The sequence below is a fragment of the Lathyrus oleraceus genome, chromosome 2, assembly GCF_024323335.1.
Source record: "Lathyrus oleraceus cultivar Zhongwan6 chromosome 2, CAAS_Psat_ZW6_1.0, whole genome shotgun sequence".
NCBI classification, from domain to species: domain Eukaryota; kingdom Viridiplantae; phylum Streptophyta; class Magnoliopsida; order Fabales; family Fabaceae; genus Lathyrus; species Lathyrus oleraceus.
Window position 1 is genome coordinate 19,772,839 of NC_066580.1, and position 7,166 is coordinate 19,780,004.

Below are 7,166 nucleotides of genomic sequence, written 5' to 3' on the forward strand. Positions count from 1 at the left end.
TGTAGAGCCAATTATTTCGGTTATGGACACTGGTCATCGAGCTAGGCATGGTGAATAGGTAAAAAGCTTGGTTATTAATTAACAGTTCAAACTCTTCAGGTCCAACGTTTCCTATAAACATATTGTTGAAGAGGAAAAGTATATTCATAGGCTCAATACCACAAAAAGGGTTCAACTCAAGCATGGGTTGGCGCAATCCAATAGCATTAGCAATCATAGTGATCAATCCTCCTATTTGGATCGGTGCACGGTCATCTTGAATAAGGAGGTCAAAACTCGCCAACATATAAGTGGCACCATTCACTGGACGGTTCTGGGAAGCACAAAATATTATGAAGAGTTCATCACGTGATACTGTGGTAATGTTTGATTTCTTCCCAAAAAGAGTGTGTGCTAGGATCTTGTGGAAATAACGAAAAGCCGGGTTATGTATGTTTCCAGAAAGAAACTCATGTTCCTCGGGGTCGTCATTTCCCGTTAAACTTCCCCAAAAATGCTCAAGCTCTCTATATTCAAAAAGGTCTTCTTGGCTCATGGTGAATGTATCAAAAGAAGTATGGAACCCTAAAAGGTTAGTAAATTCTTGAATGTTAAACTGATACTCCATATTGAACATCCTGAACTGAATGAAACCTCGGTTTATTCCTTTTCCATGGTTTGGTAAATAAATCAGGGAGCTAAGGAATTCTAGAGTTAGCCTCCGGTAAGTAACAAATTGTCTTTGAATAGGAGTGGTTTCCCACCCTATTTGACTCAGCAGATATAGGACGCTATCTCTTAGCCCAAGAACAGTCATTGCACCATCATCAACATAAAAACTTGGGTGCATCTCTCTCTCAGCTAGTTCTTCAAATTTTTGTCTCTGAGCTCTCCCTCGGAATTTGATACCCATGCGATCAATATGTCCCATCAGGTTAGTGTTAACTAAAGAAAAGAAAAACAAGAATTTAGTCAGGATTTGGCCAGATGCCGAAAGAAGAAAAGAAGAAAAGTTTTATAAAATAAAATAAATGAAGAATGAATACTGAATAAAATCAAAAGAATAATCAAAGAAAAAAATAGTAAAAATTTGTGGGTTGTCTCCCACGAAGCGCTTTGTTTAATGTCGCAAGCTCGACATAAAACTATTAAATGTTAATCTATAAATTTAGGAGACAATACGTCTAAGTGCAGGACTTGCGAGTCTTCATTGTTTTCATCATAGTGATAATGTTTCAGACGCAGCCCGTTTACGATAAATGCTTCAATAGATTTTCCCTTAATTTCCATAGCCCCACTAGGAAAGACATTAGTGACTTGGAAAGGGCCTGACCATCTAGAGCGTAGTTTTCCTGGGAATAACTTAAGTCTAGAGTTAAACAATAGGACTACATCGCCTTGTTTGAAAGTTTTCCTTGATATGCGTTTATCATGCCATTTTTTCGTTCTTTCTTTGTAGATTCTGGCATTTTCGTATGCGTCTTGTCTAAGTTCCTCCAATTCGTTTATATCAAGGATTCGCTTTTCACCGGCGGTCTTATAGTTTAAATTTAAATTTTTAATAGCCCAATAGGCCTTATGTTCTAACTCCACTGGGAGGTGGCAAGATTTACCATAAATAAGCCTAAATGGGGTTGTTCCTATGGGAGTTTTGTAAGCGGTTCGATATGCCCATAAAGCTTCGGGTAATTTTGATGACCAGTCTTTCCTCGAGGTGGCGACTGTTTTTTCCAATATCTGTTTAATTTCTCTGTTAGACACTTCCACTTGTCCACTGGTTTGAGGATGGTAAGGTGTCGCTACTCGATGTTTTACACCATACTTAAACAATAGTTTTTCGAATATCCTAGATATGAAATGCGATCCACCATCACTGACGACTATTCTTGGGACACCAAATCTTGGAAAGATTATATTCTTAAAGAGTCTAATTACTACTCGTGTATCGTTTGTTGGAGAATCTATAGCTTCAATCCATTTTGATACGTAGTCAACCGCTACGAGTATGTACTTGTTACCGAAAGAGGGTGGAAAAGGTCCCATGAAATCTATTCCCCACACGTCGAAAATTTCTACTTCCAAAATGCCTTTTTGTGGCATCTCGTCACGTCTAGATATGTTTCCTGTGCGTTGACACCTATCGCATTTCTTGACAGCGGCATGCACATCCTTCCATATGTTTGGCCAATAAAGACCGGCTTGTAGGATTTTAGAGCAGGTCTTGGATGTACTTGGGTGTCCACCATAAGGAGTGGAATGACAATGTTGGATTATACTTTCTATCTCTTCTTCAGGTATACAGCGACGGAAAATACCATCGGGGCCTCTTTTGAAAAGTAAAGGGTCGTCCCAGTAATAATGTTTTATGTCATGGAAGAATCGTTTCTTTTGTTGGTAGGATAAATCAAGTGGAACTACTCCGGCGGCTAAATAATTGACAAAATCAGCGTACCATGGTGTAACGCATATAGCCAAGGTGGTCTCTACTTGTTCATCAGCTCTATTTTCTTCCAAATTAGCTATAAGTTTATTGTACGAGAAATCATCATTGATCGATGTTCTTTCCGGTTCCAGGTTTTCAAGTCTAGAAAGGTGATCTGCTACTACGTTTTCAGTTCCTTTTTTATCTTTGATTTCCAAATCAAATTCTTGTAGCAACAAGATCCACCTTAGGAGTCTAGGTTTAGCGTCCTTTTTCGTTAAGAGGTACTTAATGGCAGCGTGATCAGTGTAAACGATTATTTTAGCTCCGACCAAGTAAGAACGAAATTTATCTAGTGCAAATACTACTGCTAAAAGTTCTTTCTCGGCCGTGGCGTAATTCATTTGCGCTTCATCTAGAGTTCTACTCGCATAATATATGACGTGAAGTTTTTTATCCTTTCGTTGTCCTAAAACAGCGCCTATGGCGTAGTCACTTGCGTCACACATTATTTCGAAAGGTTCATTCCAATCCGGAGTCTGCATTATGGGCGCGGAGATCAATGCTTGTTTAAGTGTTTGAAATGCTTCTAAACATTTATTGTCGAAGGTGAATTCAGCGTCTTTCATTAATAATCCGATTAAAGGTTTAGTTATTTTAGAGAAATCTTTAATGAATCGTCGGTAGAAACCGGCATGTCCTAGGAAGCTTCGTATTTCTCTTACAATTTTCGGAGGTTGAAGGTTTTCGATTACTTCTATTTTGGCTTTGTCTACTTCAATTCCTCTATTTGATATGATGTGTCCTAAAACAATTCCTTCTTGTACCATAAAGTGACATTTTTCCCAATTAAGTACTAGGTTTACTTTTACACGTCGTTCTAGAACTCTTTCTAGGTTTTCAAGACATTCTTCGAAACTTTGTCTGCATGCGGAGAAGTCATCCATAAAGACTTCCATGATGTTTTCGAGAAAATCGGCGAATATTGCCATCATGCACCTTTGGAAGGTTGCAGGAGCATTGCACAAGCCAAACGGCATTCGTCGATAAGCGAAGGTACCAAAAGGACATGTGAACGTTGTCTTTTCTTGGTCATCAGGATGAATTGGTATTTGAAAGAAGCCTGAGTAACCGTCTAGATAGCAGAAATGAGAATGCTTGACTAGTCGTTCTAACATCTGGTCTATGAATGGTAAAGGAATATGATCTTTTCGGGTTGCTTTGTTTAGTTTCCTATAGTCAATGCACATCTCCATCCCGATTCGATTCGTTTGGTTATAGTTTCTCCTTTTTCATTTTCGATCACTGTTATACCTCCTTTCTTTGGTACTACGTGTACAGGACTAACCCATTTGCTATCAGATATAGGATATATGATACCTGCTTCTAATAATTTCGCTACTTCCTTCTTTACTACCTCACTCAGGATCGGGTTTAGTCTCCTCTGATGTTCCCTAGAAGTTTTACAGTCTTCTTCTAGCATGATGCGGTGAATACAAATAGAAGGACTTATCCCTTTAAGATCGGTGATGTTGTATCCTAGTGCGGTTGGATATTTTCTTAAGATATGTAGGAGTTTTTCGGTTTCAAGTTTTCCTAGGTCTGCATTTACTATCACTGGTCGTTCAAGTTCTAAGTCTAGGAATTCATATCTCAGATTTTTGGGAAGTGTTTTCAGGTCGAGGGTTGGTTTCTTGAGGCATTGTGTAGGATCCGATGTTATTTCTAAACATTGGTTAAGTCTGTCTTCTACACGACAGTCAAACAAATCGTCATTTTCTAATTCTGTTTCTTTTATGCATTCATCGATGATATCCATGAAGTAACATGTGTCATCTATTGCAGGTGCTTTCAAAAATTTGGAAAGAATGAACTCAATTTTCTCTTCTCCTACTTCGAAAGTGAGTCGTCCTCGTTTTACGTCTATGATGGCACCGGCGGTTGCTAAGAATGGTCTTCCCAATATAATGGGGGTAACTTCATCTTCTCTTATGTCCATAATTATAAAATCGGTTGGGATGTAGAATTGACCTATGCGCACGGGAACATTTTCAAGAATTCCTACAGGATATCTAACGGAACGATCTGCTAATTGCACAGACATTTTAGTTGGTCTTAATTCTTCCATTTCAAGTCTCTTGCATATGGACAAGGGCATAACACTGATACCGGCTCCTAAATCGCACAAAGCTTTGTCTATGACAAATTTTCCTATATGACAGGGTATAGAGAAACTACCAGGGTCTTTAAGTTTAGGAGGCATATTTTGGATTATCGCGCTGCACTCAGCAGTGAGTGTAACGGTTTCACTATCTTCAAGTTTCCTTTTATTAGAAAGAATTTCTTTTAAAAACTTAGCATATGAGGGAATCTGTGTAATAGCTTCTGTAAAAGGAATTGTGACGTTTAATTGTTTCAGTAGGTCAACAAATTTTTTAAATTGGCCCGCGTCTTTGGTTTTAATTTGCCTTTGAGGGTAAGGGATAGGTGGTTTGTAAGGCGGTGGAGGTACATAAGGTTCTTTCTTTTCTATGGTTTCCTTATTACACTCTTCCTTTTCCTTAGGTTTACTTTCTTCCTCAGTTGACTTTTTAGAGCTTTGGTTTTCAATTCTTGGGTCAGATGCTCCTTCTACCTCTGTTCCACTTCTTAATATAATTGCATGAGCGTGGCTTTTCGGATTAGGTTGGGGCTGTCCAGGAAATGTACCAGTTGGGGCAGCAGTAGGCACTTGTTGTTGAGCTACTTGCGAGATTTGTGTTTCCAACATTTTGTTATGGGTAGCCAGGGCATCTACTTTACTTTCTAGTTGTTTAATCTGTTCGTTAGTGTGTACATTCTGGTTTAAGAACTCTTTATTCGTTTGCTGTTGAGAAGCTATGAAGTTCTCCATCATGATTTCCAAATTGGATTTCCTAGGAACGTTATTGTTAGGTGTAGATGGGGTCGGCTTTTGATATCCAGGAGGTATAGCTGGGGCTTGACTGGGAGCTTGACCTAGTGCGTATAAAGCATTATTACTCTTATATGAAAAATTAGGATGGTTCTTCCAGTTTGAGTTATAGGTATGCGAGTAGGGATTTCCTTGAGCATAGTTCACTTGCTCTGCTTGGATTCCTGTTAGGAGTTGACAATCTGTAGGAGTGTGGCCTTGGATTCCACAGACTTCGCAATTTTGAGTTACGGCAACCACGGTGGCTGGAGGTGATACATTTAAACTTTCAATTTTCTGGGCAAGAGCATCCACTTTTGCATTAACATGATCAAGGCTACTTATCTCGTACATGCCCCCTTTTGTTTGAGGTTTTTCTACCATTGTTCGGTCACTTCCCCACTGATAATAATTTTGGGCCATGCTCTCAATAAGTTGATAAGCATCGGTGTAAGGTTTATCCATAAGCGCACCACCGGCGGCGGCGTCTATTGTTAACCTTGTGTTGTACAAAAGACCATTATAGAAGGTATGAATTACTAACCAGTCCTCTAAACCATGGTGTGGACAAAGTCTCATCATGTCTTTGTATCTTTCCCATGCTTCGAAAAGAGACTCGTTATCTTTCTGCTTAAATCCATTTATCTGAGCTCTTAACATAGCTGTTTTGCTTGGAGGAAAATATCGGGCAAGAAAGACTTTCTTCAACTCATTCCATGTGGTGACTGAGTTGGAAGGAAGAGACTGAAGCCATCTTCTAGCTTTATCTCTTAACGAGAAAGGAAGGAGACGAAGTCGAATTGCCTCTGAAGTGACACCATTAGCTTTAACAGTGTCAGCGTATTGGACAAATACGGATAAATGAAGGTTTGGATCCTCGGTAGGATTTCCAGAAAATTGGTTCTGTTGCACTGCCTGCAACAGCGAAGGTTTAAGTTCGAAGTTGTTTGCTTCGATTGCGGGTGGAGCAATACTCGAATGCGGCTCATCTTGCGATGGAGCGGCGTAATCTCGAAGAGCACGAGCTGGTTCTGCCATCTCGGGTATCGGCGAAGGAAGGAGATTTTTGAGATCAGGAATTTCGATTGGAGGAAGATTGTTTGCAGCACGATACTCCCGAATTCGGCGTTATACTCAGAGATATCGTTCAACGTCGTTGATTCGTAAGTAGTACGGTTCGCCTTGTGAGCGAGTGCGTGGCATACAAATCAACGAAAAAGAAGGAAAAATAAAAAAATGCCTTAGTCTCTACAGCGTAACAGAAGAGTTACGATATCGACTAAATAAAAGTCCCCGGCAACGGCGCCAAAAACTTGATCGCGACTTTATGAGTCTATTGGGGTATTAACTGCAAGTGCACAGTCTAATCGCGTAGTTTCAAAAGATATCGATCCCACAGGGACTTAATGAATCGATATACCGTTTTTCTAAGGTTACTTCGTAAAGCTAAGGCGGATGATACTTTGATGATTAGGGGGAAAAGTAAAACTAAAATTGGATCTAGATTAAATATCAAATAACATGGATATCAGTATGTAGTTCGTCGTAATTAGGGAATCAAGTCTTCGTTGGTTTCTTAGTTTTAAAATAAGTCTTTTCAGTAGACACTATTGATTAAAAGTCTTTTCTCAAACTCTCGCTCTGTTGAATCAGACTATGACTTTATATTAACGTACACTCTCACTATTTAGTTAAATCTAAAATCACTTTTTGAAAGCAATGGAATCTATATAAACTCTTTTTAAGAAAATACTAACCGTTTAAACACCCTCGTCTCAAACTCTCGCTCTGTTGACTTAGATTATATGATTAAACTTAAATGCTTAACTCTCG

At 39.1% G+C, this 7,166-nt stretch overlaps 1 pseudogene; it reads left to right on the top strand.

The window, feature by feature from the left end:
* Window positions 1-5,886: 5,886 nt before the first annotated feature.
* LOC127125013 (uncharacterized) lies at window positions 5,887-5,986 on the top strand (annotated as a pseudogene).
* The last annotated feature ends 1,180 nt before the right edge of the window (window positions 5,987-7,166 follow it).